Source organism: Athene cunicularia (genome assembly GCF_003259725.1).
Source record: "Athene cunicularia isolate RWA chromosome 2 unlocalized genomic scaffold, athCun1 chr2_part1, whole genome shotgun sequence".
Taxonomy (NCBI): Eukaryota; Metazoa; Chordata; class Aves; order Strigiformes; family Strigidae; genus Athene; species Athene cunicularia.
In genome coordinates this window covers 57,953,825-57,970,029 of record NW_020799095.1, presented here as the reverse complement: position 1 = coordinate 57,970,029, position 16,205 = coordinate 57,953,825, and the positions used below count along the sequence as shown (strand labels likewise).

Sequence of the window (16,205 nt, the reverse complement as noted above, 5' to 3'; positions counted from 1 at the left end):
TGGAATTTAAGTGTGTCAGACAGCCTCCCTCTAGAGCACTTTGGGGCCTTTTTTTACAGATTTAGCATGGGCCAAGAGTTCCAACTCAGGCTCTGAGTATTTCTTTTTGTTTGTTTTATCCTCTGTAAAGACATCTGTTCTACATGGCTCTCCACCTTGGCTGCAGTTCAATTTCCACTGACTTCCATGAACTCCATTGTGAAACCCAAGTGCAATCCTCTCTTTGCAGCAGGACCAGCCTGTGACTCCTGAACACAAACCTGCAACTTACGGATGCCCTCAGACACCTTTCCCAAAGCACGTGGCTATGGGGAGCAGCCACCACCTTGAGGAAAGTACACCTCATCCTCCAGCTTGTCCCTCTCCTGCTGATTGACAGTCACGAGCCCTTGAAACCACACTATAGTAGTTTAAAAATAGGGAAAGCTGAGACAAAGACCTTTATCAGCTCTAAAAGCAGGACAACACTGATATTTACCCTGCCTGATGTGCCAGTTGCTAAACAGCTAAAATGATCCATGGTGGTCAAAGGGGAATAGGGCAGGACCTGGAACAAGAACTTGACATCTGACATTTGCCAGTCCTGTTCATGAAGCAGCTGGCCCATAGTCAGGAGCTCCTGTCTGAGCAAACCTGCAGCAAACCCTTCTGGCCTGACAGTTGTAATAATAGATACTGTAATGGGCCTGACATTTCAGCCTGGCAGGGTCTTTCATAAGTCTCAGCTGGGAGTGATTGTTTAAATGAAAAATGTTAATAGATTAATAGTTTGCCTGTGAGTTGTTACTTCTAGCGTAGAAGGCATTGAGTTGTTTTTAGTGGTGGTTGTTTTCTTTTAATAGCATATGTGGAGCTTTCTGGGGGATGTGGCAGTGTTCCTCACATAAAAGGTGGGGGCAGGACTCTGAAAAATGTGTGGCGTCCTTGTCACTTGCATCATTCTGTGTGACCATGTGAGGTGTGATGGCAATCAGGAGAAACTGGAGCCAAAGAGGTGGGATTTAGTTCTGGTCCCTGTTACAGGACTGTCAGCAAAGGAGAAGAGTTCTCAGCCCTCCTCAAAGGGTACCAGGGTATACATATCCAGACACATGCTATTGCAGAAGGGATGTCAACTGAACAGGAAATATTTATCCTCAAGATGTTTTCCCAATTAATTGCAAAGGAGGAAAGGGTCATGGATGCAGGGAGGAGGCAAATCCTTCCCACCCTTGATAAGTCCTGTTAGTCTGACTGAAAGATCTCATACATCAGCTTGTGGGGCTCTGCTCTCTAGGCAATGAGCCAGTCTGTTGAATGGACAGATTACAAAAGGGGAATGTGGTTGGAGTAGCACAAAGGAAGCCAACCCAACATTTCTTTTGTATTTTGTGTTGCCTATGGTTTTAGAAAACATTTTGGAGGAACAGAGCAGATCAGGGAGACAGATGTATCTACTGCCAGGCATTCTCAGCCTTCAGCTCCTGCTCTTCTGTCTGCCCCCAGTCCCTCTCAGAAATGAGGGAAGACTTAAGCGGAGGAACGGATAGACAGCCTGTGACTACCAGGGGTAGAAATGTTGCCTGACACGGATGTGGACGCAAAGTACTGCAACATACCTTGCCACTGCCAGATTCCTACTTCTCTGATGTTACAGAAGGAGCCTAATGTTGCTTTATAAACCTCAGTTGACACTACTCACCTTGTCACATCTCTTGTATGAGGTATCTTATTTCACACCCTCTGCCAAAACATCCCAGGCACTCAAGCTAAATCAGGAGAAGAAATGTAACATGGTCTTTCCAGGTTTGAGCAAGTGGGTATGGAAACAGGGTATTTTGGGCAGAAGTAAATGGAGATTATGATCTCCCCCTTTCATCTGAATCTTCTATCATAGCTAATGTGTAGTCTGGCAAGGTTCATTCATGGATCTGCCTTTCAAAGAGCTAGATCCTACAAGCTACTACCCAAACCTTAACTGTCCTTTGCTAAACAGGTTGACAAAAATTAATCTCTAACATCAGCTGTGAGGCAGCCAGTAACTTGATCCCAGTCACTGAGGTTTCAGGGTAGCGCAGGGTACTGAGATGTCCTTGTAACTTTGGCCAGTGAAAAATGGTAATGCGTAATTATCTGTTGGATCACTCTTGATATTTGATACTGTTGATCATCGCATGCTGCTAACCTGTGCAGAGAAGGCTGTGCCTATCAGTGGAAGCTTCATGAAATCTCATTCTGTTCCTTCTTTTAAGGTGGAGCCAGAGAAGTCACAAGCAGCAGTTGTTTTCCTGTGTCCAAACTCTTCATCTCTGGAAGCTGACAAGCCTTCTTCCATACACATGTGAAACTAGTGGAGAGCTGGGGAGATCACATGGTGAGATAAAGTGCCTGCTTCTCTGTAAATGCTGTCTAGGTTTTCATATTCCTTATTGCAAGCATAAATGCTACTTTCCCCTGATTATCTTAGCGACTACCTGAAGTTGGCATTGCACTGCAGAGCTAATGGACAGAAGTGAACCAGACAAGTCTAAGATCTCGGTTGTATTAAACAGACCTCTGACGTTTGTTTTACCTCTGTGAAGTTTTGGGCTTTTGTACTTGCCTACAGAACGTGCACAGAAATAGGAAAGCTCCATCTCCATTTCACAGTGACCACACGGTTGTCCTCTCTCTGTTGGGTGCAGTGCAGGCATGATGGTCCACATAAAATGATACTTGCATTTGAAATCCCATGCTCAGAAAACTGGAACAAATGGGAGCAGTTGGTCAGTTTACCACATGTGCATTGCCATAGGCTTCATAAACGTCTCCCCATTTTCTTCTCTCTGCTATGCGTGGAAGTTCTGAGTCATTGTGTGGAATCCTAGGTAGGTTTTAAAATCTGATCCTATAAGGCTTCCAAGGAAATGGCCTTCACTGTTTCTGAGATGGCGCCTTCCTTTATGATCATGTTTGCATGCGAGTGCATTTCACGGAAGCAATGAAACTGTCAAGCTATATAAGGAAGCTTCTGGACACAGGACTTTCCCAGAAGCTGTATCTAGACTAAGAAAGTATTTCTGCAATAAGTTGTCTGTAGACATCATCACTTTCAGAAAATGTCAAACTCCCTCTATAAGTTATAGAAACACACAAGTGCATGTGTAACCCCTGCAGGGTCAATCAAGCTCTTTCTGCTATGGGGTGCTAAGGAAGAAAAAGTGGGAGAGATTATTGTTGCTATTTTTGCATGCTTGGGAGCTTCTGAGTGATTATAATAATGGGAGTCATAAATTACTTCACCAATGAATTTGGAGATGAGACAGTGAACTGACTCTTTGGAGAACAGGATAGGTATTCTGAATGCCAGACGCTGCAGAGGAGGGGGCTCAGGCACTGTGAAGGGGAGACTATGGATAAAACTGGATTTCTGTTCTGCTCCCCTACTTTAATTTGTTTGTGGTGCAAGCAAAGCAGGCAACTCATTTGCAGTCTGCAAGTCTAGTGAAAGCCTTCACACCTGCTACCTGAAGGATGGTTCAGCAAAATAAATTAAAAAGTTTACTGAGTGGATTCTTTTTCTTTTGCTGTTCCCAAAAAAGAAGCTCATTCATATGCACTTGACAGTGAGAGGTAAATTTTCAGTGCAGTGCAAGGTGACTTAACCACATGATTCCCAGGAACAGTAGCGGGAATGTTGCAGCAAAATCCTCATGCCAAGGCACGTGAAAATGTTTGTAGATGAATCTACTGCCCTGTGGCAATGGGAATCCTGGTCAATGAATTTTGTGCTGAGTGCTGAAACAAATAAAATTCATGCCACAAATCTCCTGTCTGCAGCACTGTGATTCTCTTTGAGATTCTGTGCAGACTTCTTCCTGGTGCATTGCATTAATATTAAATTAACAACACACTACTCACATGGAACTTACATTCTAAAAAAAGCTCACATTATGCTGTAAGCCTTTTATTACAAAATAATAGCAGTCGTGAGGTTAAAGTTTGTTCATACAGTTTTCTATAGAACATCTGTACATTTTTTATGGAAGATAAAAGCTACGTTCCATGTGTAGTTTAGTCATATGAATATAGATAATGAGTAGTTTATTGCATTTTCTTTTAGATTTTACCATTCGCTTATATTCATATAAAGCATGCAAAACATACCAGATTTTTCTAAGTGGTGCTTTCTTTTCAGAAACACTAATTTCTCTGTCAGTGTTCTGCAGAGGATGTGACCTGATATGAAAAGGACCTATTCCTCTAGGATTTAGCTTGTAGCTAGAGGCATAAATCAGGGATTCTCTGAAGTGGATTGTAATCCACACTGACGAGAATAAAGAGAAATCACTAGGACCATATGGAGCAGGACCTTGAAAAGCTTTATGAGGACCACATTCACTGGAATAGTTACCCAGCATCCAAGCAATGGAAGCCCACACAGGCTTCAAAACCAAAATATTTCAGGGCTTTTGTGGCCTTCCATGATACGGAAGCTGGACAGAATTTTTATTGAATCTGGCCCTAAATAAGCAAAAGAATTTTGTAATCAGTTCATGGTTTAACGGGAAGCCAGAAAAATTCTTTTAATATTGGAGTGATATGGTGGGAAAGCTTAGCCCTAGATACAGTCCTGGCTGCTGAGCTCAAAAGAAATTTGCCTGCAAGCAAAACTAGCTGGGAGTACAGCAAACTCCTAATTAACCTGAAAGGGAAAAAGGTATGTATTGGAATGTCAGTTTTCTACTGTGTAAGCCATACCTTACTTAGCAAATGCTGACCTTTCACCCCACAAAAATGTTTTCAATACCTTAGACTTAGTCCTTGAATGCTGATCCCCCTCCTCTTCTTCCCATCTTGTTAGAAGCACTTTCAATTATTGGTAGAGAACTCTGGATAGAGTGCCAGAACTCCTTTAATGCTATTCCAGGTGTCAAACAGCAGGGACTATTAGAAAGCAATATGTAGCAATCCTCAGCCCTGATGGTATTTCAGCATTAAGCCTAGATCCTGGAACAGTTGCTTGCTGTATTGCCAAAAGTCTTAGAGATTACAGTTTTGGTAGTATTGTTATGAAACAGGCAAATAAGTGACCACTTCATGATGGTCTGGATTCATAAGGGACTACATTGTGTTATGTCATGAACTTGAAGTCATCTCAGTGTTCTCCAGTGAGTCTTGTGTCATGGCAGTCAGCAGAGTTACTGGAGGGGCAGGTATTCTAACTGCATTTGTGTTTTCCCACCTTGAAATTTTATTTTCGTGGTTTAGATTCAGAGATATGGGTAGTGTTAAAAAATGTCAAAAGGGGCATTAACCAACATCTGAGAGCATTGATTCAGAGAACTGGACAGGGCTCATTTGGGGTCTAGATGAGTGGATCTGAGCTCATGCCTTTAGCTTCAGAGTATACCTGGAAGTGATGATGATTTCACCCCGAGCAGCATGTAAGCGTTTCAATAAACAGGGTGTACATTGTGTAGCAAAATCAAAGCTATGCAGTAATAACTACCCTGCAGCTAAATGGATGCTTTTTCCACAGCTGAATCCTTAGAGGGATGATGTAGGTTTTAGTCATCCATTGTCATGTGACTTATTAAAACAATTAACAGGCAAAAAAGTGGTTATTTTGAGTGGTTTGGCAGAGGCTATAGACTGTGAAGTTCAAGTAGAGTGAGTTTCTACCTCTGTTGGTAGCAAAGTGTGTAAAGTGGCCAGGGCTGTGGTTCTCATCTTAGCTCCCTTTCTAACTCACTGACCCTGGAAAAGTCCCCTGGCCACTTTAGGTTTTCAATTCATTATGCACTTGAAACTCCTATCAGTTTCTCCAAAAAGATTTGTGGGCTTTCCATGCAAACCTGGGGTCCAGCTCTGGGGCTGAGCCTGATGGGTTTATAATTTGAGCCCTGTGTACACAGGGTTTGAGGTTTTGACATGTAACCAGATGAAACATAATGGTTTCAGCTGAGTTTTGCTTTGAATTTTTGGGTTCAACTGCACTTCTTGCTTAAAGGGAAGGCCCGAAGGTGGTGAAGCTAACTGAAGAAAGTGTGCACTGAGGGCTTTTAGGGGAAATCCAGATAGTTTCACTTAGTCTGATTTAAAACTAAGCCCTAGGTATATGGTTTACCGTGGTTTTTATATTCAGTGCAATTGCCTGTACCCTGTTCCAGGAGGACAATACAAGAGAGGCAGGTGTGTAACATTAAAAACCTGCAAGATGCCTTGGATGGAAGATCTCTGCAGACAAACCTGGAAACATTGTGAGTGACAACACAGATTTTCACTTTTCGAATTTCCTTGCCTTGCCTCCCTTTCTTCCTTCCCAACCATCCAAACAGTAAAATGCAAACAAAACTTGTAGTGATTTTAACCACAAGCTACTCCAAGACTTGCAGGATGAGTCTTTTAGATTTCCTGCCAGGTGGCAAATAGGTGCTTCATTAGACTGGTTATGGCCTTAGTCGAAATTCACCTCGTGTCTGTTGTCCAGGTTGCTGAGCTTGGGTCCTACTTTGCTAGCCCTTGTAGCTGTTCTCTGGACCTGCAGATCTTTTTGAGGTTTGAAAAGCCAGAGGAGCCTGAAATCAGCTCCAGTTTGTCAGTGATTTAAACTAATTTCTGTGCTCTAGTCCTGTGGACACTCCAGCTTATAGCCCATGCCTCGACACACAGTTAACATAGATAGCTAAATAACCCTGGCTTAGGGGAAGAGGTTTCTGCAAACAACTGTTATTTTCTTAGGCAACAGATTTCAAGGGCATGAAGGCTGGGGTGAGCTCTGGGCCACGATTCACTCAGGCTGTATCTACACCACAAGCATGAAAGCAATTGCCAGTGCTGGATTTAGCTGGCCACCAAGGGCTATGTCCCAGCTCGGATAATACCCAGGTACTTCCCACCGGCTCCTATGCTGGAGGGAACCTCAGGGGCTGGGCTGGCTCAGACCGGTGTCATCACCCCGAATCACACAGCAGTTCTGCAGGGGAAAGGCACACGGGGCCTACGGGGCCAGCCGGCTCATGGGGATGTAGCCAGCTGCTCCCCAGCACTCGGGGGGAAACTTCGGAGGGCAGAGTCTGGCACCGCATTGTGTAACTTCATTTTAAAGAACTAACTGTGATTTTTATATGGAGCGTTTGTGTGCCAAAAATACAGCTCTTTTTATTTAGTGAAATATCCTTTGGAAAACTGTAAAATCATGACAGGTTTTCATATTTATTTTACATTCAGTTCAGGATTATACACGATCAGCTTTAGGGCCTTGTAGGAGCCAAGAGAATATAAAGGTTGTCAGAAAATTGGAGGCTTTATACCAGGCTGTTCTGATTTAACTGGCAGACCATTTAAAGTTACTGAGATTTGGGGAGAATCAGAGCTTTTCAGAAATGTCAGTCTTCTGAGGAGAGTGCTGCAGTTTCTGACTGGCACCCACTCTCCAAAGCACTGACCTCAGCACTGGCGGGAGAACAGCAGCAGCATCTTTAAGCTATATTTTGTTGTTATTGTTCAGAACTTTCCCCCTTTCTGAATAGATAAGTTTCCCCCGGAGATGTAGTAGCATCTGGGCGTTCTTGCAGCTGAGTTTAAAGCCGCCTGGTTCCCCGAAATGAAGTGACAGCTTTTAGTCTTCCACAGGAATGTGTGAATGTATTCAGGTTCATTTATAACATACAGAGAAGAAAATTGATATTAGGGGGGGAAAAAAGGGGGGGAAAGAGATAAAAAAAAAAAAATCTTTGAGGGCTTCATCTGCCCAGGCCAGGAAGTAGTATAATGCATCCACATACTTCAGTTCACGTGAGCAGAGTAGTAATGGGATACACACGCACACATATGCACACACACACGCACACAAGCTGTGATCCTTTTCAACCAGTCCAATTATTCCTTCGGTCAAAGGTATTTGTCTTAGTTCTAATAATAAACACTGAAATCTGGGGTTAGTGCAACATACAAAGATGGTCTTTGAAATACACAACGTGGGTTACGTTGAACTGTATCCAGTATACAATGACCACATTGTTTCTCTTCTTTTTTTTTGTTTCCACAAAAGTATAAAAGAGCATCATGCTACAGACAGCACATTTTAGTCTGAAGTGGAACTGGCAGAGGATTTCAATGGAAAGTTGATTTATTTCAAGGGATTATGGGAGTCCAGGGATAAAGCTGGCACCCGGCCACAGGGAGAGCCCTTGACCTAGAAGCAGGAACAGTTTTCAAAGCTGTACATGTACATAACTGAGCAGAACACTTTAATTTAGTGCAGAGCATAACCTGAATTCCTTCTCTGAGGGAAGATGAAAGAAAGAAATTTTACTTCTTAGTAGGACGTTGGAAGCTGTATCCAAAGCTCTTTGCCTATTTTACATCTTATTCTGCAGCATTGCAGGAAGCAATTGTTTGTGACAAAAGGCCACTTTCTTCCCTACTTAACTGGGAAAGCAAATTGAGCTGCCACTCATAAAACCGACTGGATACAGAATTAATTTGCTTTTCCTGATAGACGAAACAAGTTAACAGGCCACTGCAGGTTACTCTCTGAATCAACATATGAAACATAATTTCATTGTCTTTCCTCCCTCCTTCCTCTAGGCCTTGAGCGGTAATTATAAAGACTTCAAATCTCCCTAGTGACATCAGCTGGTTAAAAAAATTTGGATCACAGGAATAATGTAACCCAGAGCCTGCTTTCAGCAGCATTGTTCACACTCCAGAGAAGGTAATTCTATACAAAATACTCTTCTGTAACTATGCTCTATTAATTTTAGTGGTAGTTTTCGGTAAGCTTCACGTTGGAATTCACATCATCAGGCCTCTTCCTTAGTCAGAAGGTACAAAGCATAACAGCAACAGAACAAGTCTTTAAAATGATATTTTGGAGTATCTTATGAAGACTGTGTATTATATCAAACATGCCATAATAATTACATTTATTAAAACTTCCTAAGCAGTAATAGGCTTCTAGCTCATCTGGCCTTGAAATCCATCATAAACTTCAGCTGCCTAATTAAGTGTTTTATTCTGCAGCTCTTAGTCCAGCCAAACGTCCACAGGCATATGTAGGTATCTGACCTGAATCAAGGACTCTGGGTTTGAGCCCACTGTTTCCAGACAGTGCGTCTGACTGATACTGCAAAACCGCAAAATGCCAGATGGTTTCAACATATTACATAGCTCCCTGTATGGGCATCCACTGACAGTGTGTGCCTTCCTGTAAAATTTCACATGCTGAAACAACTTCTTGCAGTGTGGAGACAACACTGTGCCTGAAAACAAAGATTTAACGACATTGGCGTTGCTCAGCCTCTTGTCAACTTCTGGTCTGGGAAAAATTTTCAGCTGTTCTAAAATTAGAAGGTAATGTAACGTTGGCTAGAATAGGGCATAGTCTGGGCAGGCTTCTTCATTATCAGCTTCCTTGTTGAACTTTAATCCTGATTTTATGACCTTTCTGCTGTTTTGGGTTTAGCTTGCATCATGGACACAAACTGTCCATCGTAGCAGATTGGCACAGTGATTTTTCTGCGTATGTTAAAATGAGACTAATGGATTCATTTTACTTGTCAGCTCTAACCAGTGGGGTCTGAGAAGCTGGGTTGGATCCCAGGTAGGAGGTGCAACATTACCTAAAGCAATCTTGGCTGAGGCTGCCAGGTCCCCTTGCATGCTAACTGGTCTGCTGGTTTCCTCATAACTCGCACACAAATACCCTGAATCTCTAGGGAAATGGGAAAGAGCCGCAGAGCCAGCTCTGTGCAATGGAGGGAGCCTCCTTCCTCGGTGGAGTACACCCTTTGGTCAGGCTCTGGAGAGCAGGCCCTGACCCTTTGCATTTCCTGAGCTAAGTCTTTCAATGCTGTGAAGTTCTCTGAGCACCCAAACTATGCCTCTGGGCAAGCCCTGAATGAGCATTGGCAAAACTGATGGGGTTGGTGCCTGCTTCACTGCTTAAACTGGGAAGCAGAAAGAAGATTCTCAGAGGAGAGCCACTGGGTTAGTCCTGCTTCCTTCATGCATGCGGCCAAGACCTAGATAAGGCAGCTTTATCTGTGCATACTTTTGTTTAGATCTGGCATTTGGGAATCTGGTGCCAGGTAGTGTAGGAGATGCAGGCAGTGCAAATGCATGGAATAAAACCTGGCTGCATTTGTCATGAATAGGGGTTTGAGACTTCTGCCCAGGAGCCCCATGAAATGCAAGGGTATTAAATCCTGCCTGCAGACAGCTGCTGGAGTCTTTTCTTGAGCATATCTGTTTCTTCCAAAGCTGTAAGAATCAGGCCTTGCAAGTCTGATCCTGAACTGAACGACACAGAAATGTCTCCCAGTGCATGCTTAAGAAAAAAAATTAACTGCTAACTCATTTTACCCCTCACGCAGATCTTGGGCAGTTGCATGCATTTGGTAAAGCCAGCTTTGTGCTCACTATCCCCACCATGATGTTCAGGAATTTCTGAGAGACTGCCATTACTGGAGCAGGAATCACCATGCTATGTAGCATGGTGTACATCCCTTTATTCTTCCTGCTAAGTCCTCCATGTCCTTTCTGAAGAAGTTTTAGATTTGAGATGTCACAAGTACTCCATATGTTGCTGCAGACCTTGTAATCTAGGGTATTTGACCCAAGCACATCCTTCTGGAGGACTTTGCATTCAGATTTCATGAAGGGATAGGGAGGACAGGAGGGATGCATTTTTCTTAAAGGTTAAAAAAAAATATCTTTGTGTGTTGACTGCTTTTTGCAGCTAGGTTTCCAGGGACATTCTGTGCAGAAAGCTATGCTTAAATTCATTTTCAGTTTATGTTGTAACTCCCCTCCTTGGCGTTAGTACTACTAAGTTTGTAATCAAATACATGGCAGCTGCACCACTGGGCCAACAAGGTCACTTTTAATTCATGGCCCTGTCTGTGGTTTGGTGGGGAAAACATAATTATGACATCCCTTGGGAAAGGGCTGTCTTGATGTGGCCAGGCGTCTTACCAGTAGTAAGTATTTATATAGCATCTTTTCTACCGATAGAAATTAATAAGAAGGAAGAATAGAAACACTTTCTGTTGCTTTTACATAGCAAGTAAACTCGTAACTGGTTTTACCATGTGTTGCTTATAATTACTCTCTTTCATATCTACTAATTATGGCAAAGAACAGGAGAACTCTAATGACAGTAGTGTTAACTGCATAAAATTTTAGTTACTTTAGCTTTAGTGAATAATTTGTCTTCCTCAACTTGATTTACGAATATCTTAGTTGACAAGACTCCCCATTCTGTGTATTCGTTTTGTAGTTACAGAGGGATTGTTTGTAATTTACAGTTTAAGTCTGAGTGCTATTATTTTGCACTGTCAAAGAGCATCTGTTACAGTAGATAGCTCTTCATATGTTAGCGCCACAAGAATTAAAGCACACCAGCCATGTTAGCAGCCAGTTTATGAGCACCCTGCAATGTTCAACTGTGCAAAGATGAATTTCTTTTGAAAGGGCAGAAAATGGAATTGTGTAAGTGAACTCTGTGCAGTCATCTGCAGTGGGATGAGCTTGTGTTACCTGTGTAGGACTCATTTACGCCAGCCATGTGATCCAGATTCAACACTCTGGTTCTCTGGGTGGGGCAAAATCCAGGCTAAATTTTATTTGTAGGCATTCAGTTGTTACCTGATTATCACTACAGGTATCCCAGGGCTTTAACCACAAGCTTGCCAGAAGATAGCCTATGTACTTTCTGCTTCTACAGGGCAATTGTAAGTAGACTGTAATTAGAAGATCTGAATTAGATATAACGACATGCAGGCAAACTCTAGCATAGCTTTCATGCTTGGCTTTGCCAGTACAGACAGGACCAAGCCATTTCAAAGCACATTAGAATTAATGTTGTTTACCTTGTGACAAAACCCCAAACTGCTTCAATGAACCTTAGTAAGAGACGTGTCATATTTAGGGTTGGTTATGAAGCTTCACTTTTTATGCTTGATTATAAGACTTTCTTTCTGTTTGTTTGTTTGCCTGCAGAGCACAGTAAATGCAGTAGTTTATGAGGCTCCTTTTCACTGTACTTTGGTGGAGAAGGCAAGCAGGGGCTCTTGACAGTGCAGCTGGCACCAGGCAACTCTTGTCTCATTTGCCCAAATGGTACTGTACAAGTTTTTACCACTACTGGCAAGATCATTACCCTTGTTCAGTTGTGCTACAGCTTTGAACTCATAGATCATACCATCACTATCAATATTGTGCCTCTTTCTACAGAAATATTAGTTTCATCCTCATAGATCAGATCAAATCATATACTGGCTATGTATTCAGTGTGGGCTTCCTGTGCAATTAAAATTGTGGCCTTAATGGAGTTGCTGGGTTGCTTTTTTTTTTTCAGAGTAAAGCTGATCATCTAAAGCTCAGAATACTAGTAGCTCACGTTGATCTCAGCTGTGGTTGTGGATGCTCATAATTTTAAGAAATCAGGCCCTGCATTACCTGCTAGAGACTGCACAGCTAGTCAGTGACGAGTGTTGTACTTTTTCCAGCTACTCACAGACTTGCAAAAGTATGAGGTTTAAAAGAACATGAAAAAATGCCTTTAAATATAATAAAGTTTAAATAACAAAGAATTGCACATTGCTAGTTACATCAAGCATTTATTGTTCCATTCTACCTCATGTTTCCTTTGATCTATTTTTTAAGTCATTGCAAACTTTGTTAAAATTCAAATTCCACAATCTTCCGCACCCCCCCCCCCAAAAAAAAAAAAAAAAAAAAAAAAAAAAAAAAAAAAAAAAGAAAAAAAAGAAAAAGAAAAAGAAATGTCTTTTTCCTTTGGACTAACATTTTGAGAAGCCTATTTCTTTTGTGTTACTAAAATGCCAAGATTTTAATGGAATGCTTTATTAGGTTTCCAAATGCTTCTGGCCAATAACAAGCAAAGTTCAGCTCAGTAGTTTTAATCTCAGAAACATCAAATCTGTTTTCCCTGCATGTGAGAAGAGCCATGCAGCTCTTAAGAAGATTAAAGCTATAAATTCTAACATTACAGGGGCCAATGCTTTCACATTCCAGATCAGGCCGGGCTATTTCATGCTAGTTTTACCTCGTGTGAATTTCCAAGACTATTGATAACCTTCAGTTTTGCCTGGGCTTTTTTCCCTCCCATCCCATACTCAGGTATGCTATTTGTAGATGGTGAATGCATTGCTTTTTCTTTTGTTCTGCCTCTCTATTTTAATGTTAAGAGGCAAATTATATCATTTTCATTATCAGTGCAGCTCACAAACCCATCTGTTACTCAAAGACATCAGGATCAGCAGTCAGCCACCCTCAAAATAAGCAGCTGTAAATCTAGAGTGCCTATACTTTCTAAATGCAGAGAGGCTTTTACATTAATCTCTTGGACTTGCTGAGTAGCTGGTACAGTGCCCAAACACAAGTAAGTAAACTCAATTAGTAAAAATAGACATGATGTGGCAGTTCAATATATGGCATTTAAGCATGTGTGCTACAAAACAGAAGTGTTTGGTTCAAGTCCCAGAGACTGTTTTGTACGTATGATTCAGTTATTTTCCTAGTTGCCAACTACCTTGTAAAAAACAATAGTAGTATTTTATTTTCACAAAGATGTAGTACTGCTGTCATTTACACAGGTGTATATCTGGAGAAACTCAGCTAACTTGTCAGGACACTGGATATTCAGCAACTCTGAAAAATCACATTTTTCAACTGACGCTTGAAAGCTAGTATGCAAACCAGCTTTAATGTTCACGTGGTTTATATATAGGCAGAATTACATGGCATGTACTATTACAGGCAAATAAGGAACATTTGCAAAAAAATAGATACTTTTTGAGCTTTGTTCTGTGTAACAGGGCAAGTCTAGGTATATTAATTTGCAGTTTAAGACTTAAGGGAAAGTGTCGTTCTTTACCCCCTTCAGCAATGTAGCAGACTACACCTCTTTTTTTATGGCAAGCTGATCAAAGTCAAATTATTCAAGAGCAAGTTCTCTAAGATCCCTGTGCTCCACTGCGTAACAGAAGGGCTTAGGTCTGGGTGTGGTGTTCTTGACCTTCTAGTCTTTTGTCTTTTCAGCCTGTTTTACTTCCTCTGTCTGCCTGGTTTTAGCCAGGAGAGCGATCTAAAGAGACCCTGTTTGTTTTCCGTGCACATTATGATAGGCTGCCATTGTGTAGTGACATACAGTATGCAGGATAAAACACCCTGCTTATTATAGCGTAGTTAAAAGGCCTGTCACTATTTCCATTTCAGATTCCTATTTTCAGGAGTTTACTACTGAGCTGTAACAAATTGCAGGCAGGAAACTTGGCAGTCACATTCCCAGCCTAAGAGCAAATTCTTTTACCAACTTTAAATAAATAAATTAATTAATATTAATGGCATGTGCTCCCAGCATGCAAAATAAAGGAGGTTTTGTTATTGTTTTGTTTTGGTTTATCCTTGAAACAAAAGAAGAAGATTAAGGAGAGTAACATACCAAGTGTCCCTATACAAGAGTTATACAACAGACCGAGAGCAGTGTTACCAAGTGATGGAGATGATTATCTGGTGGGCATTCCCGATCAGGGTGAGCTAATACTCCTGACAGGAGTATCAATATAGAAGTGATATTAATCAGCATATGCAAGAAAAAAGCTGGGAAGAGCAGAAGAGAGTTGTGTATCACAAATACTTACAATGCTGGCAAACTACAGCTTAATAACCATGATGGGTGAGGTGAAATTCTTTGGGGTTAGCTTAAAAGGAACAAACATCAAAACAAAACAAAATAGTAACACCACTGAGTAGCATAGTTTGAAGCGGAATAACTAATAGGTAAAACATTTTAATGGTAAATGTATTTTCAGTATATTTTAACAATGCAGATTTTAATCACACAGCCAGATATTCCTAGATTGAAGTCCTGAAATAAGTAAAAAACAATGTTTGGTCTGTTGTCCAGAGAGCAGAGATTTCAAGCTGGTAAATACTTCTGTCTTATCATTCTGTTCACTGAAGATTTGAGCACTGTAAGGAATCTAGGAACTGGTGACTACAGACTACATGAATTCAGCATGCTATTAAGGGAAAGTGGTACTACAAGAGTAACAGATTCAGAGGAAGCAACATACTGGAACTTAAGAAGCCCAATGAACATTTTGGCTAGTAGGGAGCATTAGAAATGCTAACATGTAAGAAGAGAGGGAAATCCTCAGATTGCACAGTAGGTAGGGGATATCAGGTTACAGTTCTTCAGGAGAAGACTAAAAGGACTTGGTTTGTTTGTTGTTGGAATTTCTTCTTCCATTTTTGTTTTTGGGAAATGATAATTTTTGTAGGTTAAAATAGGAAAACATTGTTATTTCACCTTTGGAGGAATCTACCTTTTTGCCCCGCTGATTGTTTGCTATTTCTGAAAAATCAGCTGGTCTTAAAAATGCAGTCTTTTCTCAGAAGATAACTGAGAGATACATCAAATAATGGAATATCTGACTGCCTCATTTACTGTGGACAGCATAACCTGTGTGCTTATGCTGTAAACTGCCTGGGGAGGAAACTTGGCCTCATATAACTGATTTGAGCATCTAGTTCAAACAGGAAAGGGGCGTTGATCCTTATTTAGGGATCTGAGGGATTATTAGAATATAAACAAAGATTTTAGGAAATCACCAAAGGAATCATTTTCATGAGAAGGCTTTCATTCCAAGCTACATCACACAGATTTTGTGATCTCATTGGAGAGACCTTAAATGTGTGCAAGTTTGAGATAAATGTGTATTGGTTCAGATAAATGCTTTCAGACACTAGGCCATGACTCCTCTACAAGTTGAGCCTTTTAGGGACTCTTACAGAGCCCGCAAGCTCCTTTTCTGCAGTTTTCAGGATAATCACTACAAGGGACTCGAAGAAACCATTCAACTTGGCAGTGACTCGCGCTGAGCTAAAAGCTTCTGGGAGCATTCCTGGGAACCTCTGATACTCTGAAGAGACTCTGGTGAGAGACAACACTGGGGCTGGGATGCTTGCCCAGATTATAAACTATGCAGGAATTTATGTACAGCTGATAAACTGCACAGGACCCTGCAAAATATATACATTTTGTAAAAATACCTACAGGCTCTCAGAAGCATCTTTGGGGCAGCAACCACTAGTGTACAGTACTTGTGAGCTCTGTCCCCTCTGTCCCCTCCTCCCGTGCTGGGCACATTGTTTTACTATGAGAATTATTTGAGGAATTGCTTGCTGTTTCCTACCCAAATTGCTCCCCG

At 41.5% G+C, this 16,205-nt stretch overlaps 1 protein-coding gene across 4 annotated transcripts in view; it reads left to right on the top strand.

Annotated features, from left to right (window-relative positions):
- The first annotated feature begins 9,148 nt into the window (after nucleotides 1-9,148).
- ATXN1 (ataxin 1) overlaps nucleotides 9,149-16,205 on the top strand; it is a 230,247-nt gene continuing 223,190 nt past the window's right edge. For all 4 annotated transcript variants that reach the window (XM_026842212.1, XM_026842211.1, XM_026842214.1 and 1 more), the window contains exon 1: nucleotides 9,149-9,160. The gene's annotated coding sequence lies outside the window, so the exon portion shown is untranslated. The remainder of the gene's footprint in view (nucleotides 9,161-16,205) is intronic.